Consider the following 12,237-nt stretch of genomic DNA (forward strand, 5'->3'; position numbering starts at 1 on the left):
CAAAAAGTTTTTGTTAGCTTAACGCACAGAACGCAAAAATAGTATCGTAATATATATATTTTAATTTCAACATAAGTACAATTTGCCAAGTACCTCCAGATGTCCCTCTAAAAGTGGGACAATCTGGTCACCTTACCTATATGGAGTGACAGGAGCCCATGAATCTTGCCTGCCATACCCCACTCTGCTTTAGTGACATCTACAGACTGCAGGGCAAAACTCTGCAACCAGAGAACCTTTCTGTCTGGACTATGCAAAACATTGCTGCTAGAGGGGGTGCATTCGGCATAAACCAAGCTGAACAAATTTCTGAAAAATATTTACCAGTATTTGGGGGGAGGGCATCATTTAAGTCAATCATATATATTGACCTAAATATATATGATTGACTTAAATCAGTGGTCCCCAACCCGCGGGCTGCGGCCTGGTGCCGGGCCGCGAAGGCCTTGGCGCCGGGCCGCGGCTCCTTCTTCCCTCCCCCCCTGAAGTGAGAAGCTTGCCAGGCCGCGAGCAAGTCGGCCGCCAAAGTGTCCGATTAGCTTGCGGCCCGGCAAGCTTCTCGCTTCGGGGGGGGGGGGGGAAGGAAGAGAAGCTTGCCGAGCCGCAAGCTAATTGGCCGCTTTAGCAGCCGATTTGCTGGCTGCCCAGAGGGGCCGGGAGGGGGAGCCATGGCCGCCGGCATGGCGGCGGCGCAAACGCGCATGCGCGGACTGCTGCGCACCCGTGTTTGCACCCCTGCCGGGCACAAACGCGCGTGCACGGCAGTCCGCGCACGCGCGCTTGCACTGGGGCTGCTGAGTGTGCGCGGGCCCCCGGGCCGCCCTCTCCCTGGACTCCGGAGCAGCAGTCCGCAGCGGGCGAAAGCTTGCGGACCGCTGACTTAAATGATATTCATATATCCGAAACAGATCTATTTGAAGTAAATCCACCGTTATTCAACAGTATAGACTCTGTCAATGAACCAGTGAAGTATTGCAACTAGAACCTTCAAATGTCTATTAAAGGCTACTTTAACCACTTTCATTTGGAAAAAATCAATCAAATTTAGATAACACAGGATCCTTTTCATATTAACATATAGACTACTATCTAGAAAAATACCAGAAACACCTATACTTGGACCTACAGCTGATGACTATTAGATATAAACATGTCATAAACTTTGCTTTCACAATCTGAAAAAAGTAGAAAATAAATGTATTCATCCTGATAAGAAAAGTTGGTTGAGTAGACTCTTCACAACACTGACTGTAGTGTTTTCTGTCCACATACTATTCACTAGAGGGAGCACTAGCACTATTTCCTTCTCAAAGGTATTAGCTCTTTCCAAAAAAAAAAAAAACCCTCCCTTGATTTGTAGGTTGATCAAATGACTAAGCCAAAAGATGTCAATAAATGGGATTTTAAAAATCACCTCCGTTAAAAATTAAAACTAGGTTTTTAAAAAAGTGCATCTGTATTAAAATATTGTCATTAATGCTGGAGAACGTTATGTAATTCACCTTGAGTCCAAATGGGAAAGGCGGACTATAGATAGTTTAAATAAAATAAAAAAACAAAATATCCATCTGTTGTTTAGCTCAGGGGTAGTCAACCTGTGTTCCTCCAGATGTTCATGGACTACAATTCCCATGATCCCCTGCCAGTGTTTGCTGGCAGGGGCTCATGGGAATTGTAATCCATGAACATCTGGAGGACCACAGGTTGACTACCCTTGGTTAGCTGACAGCCAAAGATGATTGGTTAATGGATGTTCAGGGACTGGATCAAAAACTTTCATATTAAGAGGTGATGCAATATTTCTTTTACATGCATGATAGCATAGAAGGGGAAAAAAGCTGGATATGGATGCAAAGAAAGGAAAGTTGCCCAGTGTCCTGGATGAAATCTGGAGATAAAAAATTTGAGCATTTGAAGTTTCATAATACATTGATTTCACATAAGACCTGGTAATTCGTAAATCTATCTCAGAATATGTGCCAAAAGATAGATTTACGATGATGGCCCATAACTAACTAAGTGGAAATATTGGTTCAATTTGTTAACAGTTCAGGTCTCCAGGTCATCGCTCTAACTATCAGGAACTTCTTCCGGATGTTTAGATGGATTTTCTTTTGAATTAATTTCATCCCATTCATTCTGGTCTGTCCCTCTAGGGCAAGAGAGAACAATTCTGCTCCACCCTCCATATGGCACCCTTTTAAATACTTGAAGATGGTTATCAGATCCCCTCTCAGTCGTCTCCTCTCTAGGCTAAACAGACCAAGCTCCCCCAGCCTTTCTTCATATGTCTTGGTCTCCAAACCCCTCACCATCTTTGTTGCTCTCCTCTGGACACGTTCCAGTTTGTCAACATCCCTCTTCAACTGGGGTGCCCAAAACTGAACACAGTACTCCAAGTGAGGCCGAACCAGAGCAGAGTAAAGCGGTACCATCACCTCCCATGATCTGGACACGATACTCCCTTTGATACAGCCCAAAACCCCATTTACCTTCTTAGCCACTGAGTCACACTGCTGACTCATGTTTAATGTATGGTCTACTAAGACTCCTAAATCCTTTTCACACGTACTACTGCCAAGACAAGTCTCCCCCACCTTATATTGGTGTATTTGGTTTCTCCTACCTATATGCAGAACTTTAGATTTGTCCCTATTGAACTTCATTTTATTCAGTTTAGCCCACTTCTTGAGTCTATCAAGATCATCCTGTTGTATAATGTAGCATCTTTACCAACCTGTCCCTCTTAGACCTCCCTATATAGTTTATATCCAGGAATACCCATAGATTTCCCCATTCCACAATGTTTCTGAGCTATCCACCATATCTAAATTGTCATTGACCACCAAGCACTCAAACTTGTCCATCTTGGCTCGCAGACATATAGCCTTGATATATAGACACCTATAATAAAATTGGAAGGGGCAATATGGGCCATCTAGTCCAACCTCCTGCTCAATGCAGGTTCAGCTAAAACATCCATAATAAGTATCTGTCCAGCTGCTGCTTAAAGATCACCAATATGGGGGAGCTCACTACCTCCCTAGACAATTGATTCCACTGCTGAATTACTCCAACCGTGAATTTTTTCCCTTAAATGTAAAGGTAAAGGTATCCCCTGTGCAAGCACCGAGTCATGTCTGACCCTTGGGGTGACGCCCTCTAGCGTTTTCATGGCAGACTCAATACGGGGTGGTTTGCCAGTGCCTTCCCCAGTCGTTACCGTTTACCCCCCAGAAAGCTGGGTACTCATTTTACCGACCTCGGAAGAATGGAAGGCTGAGTCAACCCTGAGCCGGCTGCTGGGATTGAACTCCCAGCCTCATGGGCAAAGCTTTCAGACGGCTGCCTTACCACTCTGCGCCACAAGAGGCTCTTCTTTTTTCCCTTATCTCTAGCCAATATTGTTCTCCATGTAGTTCAAACCCATAACTGCTGGTCCTATCCTCTGCTGCCAACAGGAACTTTTCCCTGCACTCCTCTAACTGGCAACCTTTCAAATACTTAAAGACAGTAATCATGTCCCCTCTCCACTTTCTGTTCTCCAGGCCGAACATTCCATGTCCTGTTCCTCAGCTGTCAGCTTTCTCTTGTGGATCATTCTAAAAGCTGCCCTGCCACCTTTTTGATTTTAATTGCCAGCAGTCTGGTTCCCTTTTGTACAAGTACAGCTTCTCCCAGAAAGTTCCTCAGTGCCTAACAAATCTAATCACCTTCTCCTGACACCACTTTCTCATCCACGCTTTGAGACCATGATGGGTTATTCTCTAATTAGCTTTGTGTGTGGAACTGGCAGCACTTTTGAGAATGCTACTTTTGAGGTCCTGGCCTTTAAATTTCTGCCTAGTAACCCAAATTTTTCCTCCAGGACCAAACATATTTCCCAACGTCATTGGTGCCAACATGCACAATGATTGCTGGCTCTTCTCAACTACTAACTATTAACACAGTCTATGGCAGGGGTAGTCAAACTGCAGCCCTCCAGATGTCCGTGGACTACAATTCCCATGAGCCCCTGGACATCTGGAGGGCTGCAGTTTGACTACCCCTGGTCTATGGGTCTGCAAACTTTGTACCAGGCAGGTAAGTCACCTTGTTATCACCTGCCATAGACTTCATTCTCTACATTCCCAATGATCAGATCACCCATTATCTTCCTTCCCCCTTGATGCAAGAGGATATCCTTGGTACAAGAGGATATTGCTGCATTGCCTAAGGAAAGTGTTCCTTCTAAGGGATCACATCCATCCTCCTCAGGCTGATGCCCTCTCATCTTGAGCCTCTCAGTCTTCACAACAGCAAAAGAGCATCTAGCACAGGAGTGGGACTGTTCTGGTAAGTCCCTGAGGGCTTCTTCCCCAAACCTCTCTTTCTGCCTGAGCCTTTCCAGGTCAGCAGCCCTAAGTTCTAGGTCAAGGGACTGAACCTGCTCCCTGAGAGCAAAGAGCTCTAAACAGTGAGCATGCACCCATGATTTCCACCCAGGGGATAGACAATCATACATGTGACACTCTTGGGCATCTTAGAGGGTATTCTGATTTCTATGGGTTTCAGTTGACTGCTGCTGACTGATTTAGAGTCTAGGGGCTATACTTGACCCAGCATTAATGCTAGAGTTTTATTTAGGATTGTGTTTGAGTAATTTAGTTTTACTTTATTGCAGTCCTAATAGATATTTTAAACTGTTTCCTTCTACATGCTTCAAAATAGTTGTTTTATTTCTATTTTTTTATATTTATCTTATTTATATTGGAGGCCACCTTGTGTGCCAGAAGTTAGAAAGGAAGCTAATTTATATTATAACAAGAACAAGAAGTTAATTTAGCTGCAAAAAGTGCTTCCTTCCATCTTCATTTAGCCCATGGAATAATGTGGACGATGTAGCCTCATGATTTCATGCTACAGTAACAAGGCTATACTGCCATAAAACTTCATACTGGGATTTGCCCTTGAATAAAACTCAGAAACTTCAGCAGCTCAATTACTATCAGGCGCTAAGTGCTGTATGCATAGTACACCTATTCTGCAATTGCTCTGTTGGTTTTCAATTAGTTTCCGGGTTTTTCAAAGTGCAGTTTTTTCTGAAAACATTTTTCATGGCTGAGGGCCCACATATGTACAGGATCGCTTCTCTTGATACACTCGGCTGCCACAGTACTGCCTTCTGAGCAGCCTTCTGAGCATGCAAATAAGCAAAATAGACCCTTGCTTATATCCAAGCATTCTCTGTGGTGACTTCCAGCTGGTGGAATAGCCTGGATGATGGGCTGAGAAAGATGCCCTCGTTTTTTTTATCGTTCTGTAGAATGTTTAAAATTGAGTTGTCCAGGAATATATTTTTAACAGAAGAAGGGTTGTAGTTTTAATGTCTGAATTCCTTTAGACAGCTTCATTGCGCTGGGTTTTTTGTATACATTATACAGTTTTACTGCAGTATTTCTCTTATTTTATTTTTATTTCAAATGAGTCTCAGTGAGAAAGGCAGGCTCCAAATGAAGTAAATACATAAACATTTATGGGATAAAGACATGAAAAGACATGGGATGTGAATGGAAGAGAAAATATGGCATATTTCATATGCTAAATCAAATATGTGAGTAATGAAATGGTTACAATTAAAGAATAATTAAGACACCATATGAATCCATTTAAGATGATCAGAAAGGACAGTTTAATATACACTCATCAAATATCTTGGAGCACAGTATTTCCATCCCTGCTACCTTCTTTCCTTGACACAGTTCAAAGGCACAACAGGTGTTTCTCTTCGTATATTCAGAAGGAAAAGAGGGCCTGGAAAAGCAGTGATCATAACATGATTGGGAAAAAGTGCTGCTGTGATCATGGGGATTGCTGTCAGCCATAACTGTGATTGTCAATCTGATTGTTCACAGATTACATCAAGCCTGTAATACAAGTACAGTCAGGATCGTTTTGCCAGGAGAGAGAGAGAGAAAAGCATTGACCCTACAAACTTCTCCTTGGCATCTGCTAAAAACTCATGGAAAATGAAGCATGAAGTTGGTATATACGGTTAATGGATATTTTATTGTGAACTGCTGTGAGACTTTTTGGCGAATGGAGGTATATAAATCAAACTACAAATAAATAAACAAACAAACAAACAAACAAATAAATAAATGATCCTGAGTTGGTTAAGACATCAAAGGATTTGGCAATGTCCTAATTCCAGATTTTTTAAAGGTGAGGGGCAGGTGCATGGGATTGTGAATGGGAGAACACAGGACATATATGCTATCCACCTTTTCTAGATTCAATCCCAGTAGCACCTTAGAGTAGGGATGGACATGAACCATAAAGTGGGTGAACCACAAACTGAACCACAAACCAAGTCAGTTTGTGTATGAATCAAACCAGGTTTGCATTCTAAATTGCTGAATCATGGGGGCAAACAGACCTCATGGCGCAGGTGTGTCCAATCTAGAGCTGTGGGAGCAGGCTGCCTCTGAAGGTTAGCTGTTTAGACTGGAAAAAAGTTGAGCCACATAGAGCAAATGGCTTCCACAGCTGATGTGCTTAAAGGGGCTTTCTAGGGTAGCCATCCCCAGGCTTGAAGCCGTTTAAAACACTGTTCTCTGATCTCCATGACTTTTTAAATGAAGATTAATATTCATGCACTGCCATGAATGTTATCAAAATTCATGAAGGTTCATGACAGTATTTCAGTTCACCAACATTGCTTCATGAGCCATGAATGAGCCAAAATTCATGATGAACTTTAGCTTGTCAGCCAGTTCATGCCAATCCCTCTCTTAGTGGTCAACAAAATTTGGTATGAGAGGTGAAGTTCACTTTGTCAGAGCTTTGACTTTCAAAGCTTATATTTTAAAAATTTAGTCCCTAAGACTAATACATCTATCCTTCTGAAATATTCTTTTTTCCTGTAACAATTAGGCATGAATCCTGTGATCTTACTGACTCTTTAATAGAATTGCTCATACTCATAACTTTGGGACCCCGGTATCTATGGGACTGCTATCTTCCACTATCCCCCCCCCCAAAAAGCTCTAAGATCAAGTGATCAGAACTTGCTCAGGGTCCCCACTCTGAAAGGGTCAGGGCCTTTTAGACACTGGCCCCGGCCTAGGGAATGCTTTCCCTGGTGAGATCAGGGCCCTCTGGGACCTTCAACAGTTCTGGTATTGTGATGCAGTGGTTAAAGGTTGGTGGTCTCTAATCTGGCAAACAAGGTTTTATTCCCGATTCCTCCACTTGCAGCCAGCTGAGTGCCCTTGGGCTAGTCACAGACCTAATAGTGCTGTTTTCACAGAGCAGTTCAGCCAGAAGTCTTTCAGCCTCACTTACCTCACAGGGTGTCTGTTGTAGGGAAGGGAAAGGAAGGTAAGATGTTTTGAGATTCCTTCGGATAGTGAAAAGCAGGGTATAAAAACCAACTCTTGCTTCTCCTTGTTAACATTGAGGAAATGCTGGCCTAATTAGTTTATTTATATATAGTTTACAATTTTGTATATTTTATTTTGCTGTTATCTTCCTCAAGCCAACCAGGAAGCGCAGGTTATCAAGATAAAGTATTACTGTTGCTAAAAAATGCTGGGTAGCATTCCTTTGTGTATTATGCCTTTCTTATGTTCATAATGGCTTTGCCAAGAATCCTCATAATTCCTGTTTGATGAGAAGCCTGAAAGAATTCTCTGGGATATCCAGTCCCTTTTTAGAATTAGATTGATGAATGCCTTCTCAACCTTTCTGTGTGTTGCCTTGGAAGACATCAGAAAACGTATGATGGTTAAGGTATTTTATTACTTATTGTTCAAGTTTCTGATCATGACTGGTTACTTGTTTTTCTTCTGAGAGTCAAGGTCAAGAGTTTTTGGTTGCCAAGGAAATTAGAAATGCAAGACAAGAGCTCTGGAGTAAAAACTGTATATTTACAGGTAAAGATTTAAAAATATAAAGAACAATGGATTTAATGAGTAGGGAAAGGGATTTTGGCTAAGTACTTTATAAAACTAATATAATATAATATAAAACTAATATAACCATTATTCCTTTGCTTATATGTGCTCTCTCGCTCTTCTTTTTTAAAGAGAAAGGTCTAAGCATGCCTGCCTCGGTCACACATTTCATTTATGGCAGAACAAATGTTCATGATGACCAAACAGTTTTCTTTCTAGCTATGGTCCTCTGTAGACTATATAATTCGCAGAGTCCCCTGGAGAGAGGGAATGACTAATAAGCCTAAAGAGTACATATGCCATAAGTGAAGAAAAAATGATTCAATGTTCTCCCATGTCCATTTATCCTGGTCACAAGCAAATAGGAGAAAGATTACCGTTTTAATAATAGAGACATAATGAAGGAGGAAGATGTACACATCACTGAGGAGTGTAACACTGCAAATTCTTCCATGTGGATGATTTAGCCAAAAACCATAAGTAGATTTTCATTAATCCTAAGCATTTGCTGTATTTATCATATTCCTGAACCAAAGCCCAACAGATGTGACTGTCTGTGAGTTAGATACACATATTAATGATAAAAGACAGGAATACTTAACTAAAGCATATGGAATGGATAGCCATGACAATAACTGCAGGTAACTGCCAGAATTTGGAGAATGCACTGCCAGTACAGACCTAATTTCCAAGTTTGCCCAACAGGGCACAATCCAGTGCACAGCTAACCACAGGTTGAACCCCATTAATTTCTGCATTGCAGTTGTAGTTCTTAAAGTTATAGTTCTTCACATGATATTTGCTGTAATCACTTGATATTCCAGACAAAGGAAGCAGGTATAAGATCCCCAGTTGGGAATGTGGCGATTTTAGCATTTAGATCATATCAACAATTTAAGTAACCCACTTTCAATACATTGAGGAAATTCTCTACCAGGAATCCACAGGATGTTTGAGGATATATTTTTAAAAAACCCATAAATGAGTGTCACCACACCTCTCTTGGGTGGTTTCTATTGTTTTGATCAGAGAGAGGACATGACTTAGTGGTAGCACACACATTTTACATAGAGCGATTCTGAGGCCTGATCCCTAGAACTTCCAGCTAAAAATGTCAAGAAGTATGTGTTGGTCAAGATCTTTCTCAGCCTTAAGACTTCTGGACGACAGTACTGAATGACATGGGCCAGCATTAGGGTTGACCACCTCCAGGTGGAGCCTGGAATTTTTTTCACATTAAAACTGATTTTCAGACAAAGGAAGCCATTTTCCCAGGAGAAATTAGCCATTTCAGATAGTGGACTCTGTGTCATCACATCTTTGAGGAACCCCCTGGCCTCTTCAGAGTCCTCGCTCTCCATGCCCTGCCCTCAGGTTACAAGAATGCTGTGTTTTAAAGGTATAAAGAAGCTTCATAAATTAACTTTTTGGTTTTCACTTTTTATTTTGGCGCACCTTTACTTATTTGGTACTATAATATTCATTCTGCATCTTTCCTTTTCCTCAAGGTAACTGACCAAATTACACAGGGAGGGGGAAACCCAGCCATCCTTCACAGATTATCTAACCACACACTCTTTCAGAATTTTTCTTCCTGGCTCCACACCCAGGTTGTTCACTTAAGCAATAAACCTAGACAATAACTTGCTTCTGCCTTATTAGGGTTACTATAGGTTAAAAAGGTTGTTGCAAAGAGACAGAATCAGCTTCCTCAAATCCCCTTGTGCTTGGTTCTATATCCCTGGCAAATTAAAACTTCTTGGTTCCATTTTAAAAGTGACTTTCAGTATATTTATTGCTAGAAAGTGACCATTAATTTTGCATTGTGGGACAAGTTACATTTCTCCTGTGTGCTCTACTGCTTTCACATCATTTCCAGTTCCCCCACAGTCCTTCCATTTGGTTTTGCTGTGGTCTGCATTTCTAAGACGAATAAAAGTACATTCTGCTCACCCTTCAGCCTGATCCTTCCTTCTCAAGAGATGACCTTGATGTATTAGTCAAAGTTCAAATACTTTCCTGAGAATGGACCTGCACAGCATCTCTCTATGGTTGTGATAAATCACTTCTCCCTGAAACTAGGGAGACATCATCATCTGCAGTGGAGAACCAATTGGAAAGAGAGGATCTGAAGCCAATGTTAGTGAAGAAGCCAATTTCTGCTCAATTCCAAAAGAGAGCTGTAACTCCCTAGAGGGCCCTGCCTGTCTGCCTTTCAGGCTGAAATAGGAAATACAACACATTCATTGCCCTTTTTACAGCTAGAATGAGCTATTGAGTGGAAGGATTTGTTGAACAACATGCTCAATTTCAATAGACAGGAAATGAATATTCACAAGACAGCTGAAACATTATTGTATCTGATTGCTGAATCTGGAGCTGGATTCATCTGCCTGCTAAGTTTGGGTATTTATGTGTGAGCAGCAATCCTTTAAGTCAGGCTTTCTCGGCCAGGGTTTCATGCTTCCCAACCATGATTGGGCCACTTATAGGGTTTCTGGAAGTCTGAAGAATGTTTTAGGGGTGCCTCAATGGTAAAAAAGTTGAGAAAGGCTGCTCTACAGTGTTCATGGGCACCATGGCACCCATGTGGACTTCCTAGTGCCTGTTTGCTTCTTGACCAAAGTAAAGAGTCAGGACCTCATTGGAGTAGGAAGCACTTCAGAAGACCCTAGGGGCATCACCTTTATGTCCCCAGGGAGCTCCAATTCAGGAACAGCTGACTCCATCCTAAGAAAATGTTTGATTTGCAACCTTTCAGCATTTGCAATTACCCACTCTGCCAGACATTCTAAGATAGTGTCCACTACCCACCCTCAGTTCACAGGATGAACATGATTAGCATGTCCTGCTTCCAAATTAAGTTCTTAAAAACTGTATACCTCTCAGGATTGTTGATGGCTTTATAATCACACTAGGAGCCAAGCCCATTGCATTCAGGAATGCAGTGGGCACTAGATTGGGGGAGATGGTGGTGGAAGAACTCTGTGGATGGCCTCTCCCTCCCTCCAGGACCTGGAAAGGCTGCAGGCTGGAGGCCCCCAGGCAGGGAACTCACTGTCAGGGGCAGCTCTCACGAAGCAGGGATCTGCAGCCTCTGGGCCTCGGAGAGAAGTGGAAGGAGGAGGGGGTAGTCAGGGGTAGGAGACAGAAGGCGACTAACTGGCTGCTGGACAGATAGGCAAGCCAGTTGGAGGAGGAGGCACTCAGAGATGGGACAGCTGCTCTGAGTGGGTGTTAAGCACTCAGTAGCACTTAAGTCATAAGACACGGTCCTCCTCCAAGGCCATACCAGAAATATATTATGTGGAACAGATAACAGAGAAAATAGTTATATTCTAAATCAGTGGTCCCCAACCTTTTTATCACCGGGGACCACTCAACGCTTGACAATTTTACTGAGGCCCACTGCCCTAACGCTCTCTGACTCTGGTCGCTATGGTAATGTTTAAAAATCCCTTCAGAATAAGATACAGACATGCCACAACAATGAACATAAGGAACATTTTATTTTAATGGAAATTTTAACTCATGACAATGACAAATCAATGGGAACCCTGAGCTTGTTTCTCTGCAACAAGATAGTCCCATGTGCGCCTGCCGGATCATGGATGAAGTAAAGGGCTCGGGGGGGGGGGGGGGAGAAGGTGTCCTTCGCGGCCCACCTCCAGTTAGTCGATGGACCACATGTGGTCTGCGGCCCACAGGTTGGGAATTGCTATTCTAAAGGCTTAAACTATCTAGAATCCAAAGTCTATGGATAAACAGAAACCCATATACAGAAAGACATACATTCCCTTTATGGACTACAAATGATTGGTCGAGTTTTATCGCCATATTCATACTCAGGACCTACAGAATAATTTTCATTCATTCAATTTTCATTCATTCATGTGTCTTAGGCTGTAGCCACATGCACATTTATTTGTGTCTAAGACCTACTTAGCTAAATCATAATTTCTTCAGAGCAAATATGCCTACAATTGGGCTGCATGGACAGTTTCAAGTGATCTTCCTCCTGCATAATAATTTACACAATTGGTTCTCATTTCTGATAAAGGAGCTAAATGCCTTTCCTCAAAGCGCTCTTTGAGACTGAGAAACTGAGTGAGTGGTAGCGAACCAACTCCAAGTCTTCTCGGATACGTCATCTGCTCTAGAACCTTTTCAGTCTAATTTCAGGCCAAGCTAAGGGACAGAGAAGGTTCCTCTTGGTTTAGTTCAAGACTCCTGTCGGAGTGTAGGCAAAGATCAAGCCTTTCTGTTGCGCTTATTGTGTTTATCTGCAACCTGTGGTGCC

The sequence above is a fragment of the Paroedura picta genome, chromosome 6, assembly GCF_049243985.1.
Source record: "Paroedura picta isolate Pp20150507F chromosome 6, Ppicta_v3.0, whole genome shotgun sequence".
In the NCBI taxonomy this organism is placed as follows: Eukaryota; Metazoa; Chordata; class Lepidosauria; order Squamata; family Gekkonidae; genus Paroedura; species Paroedura picta.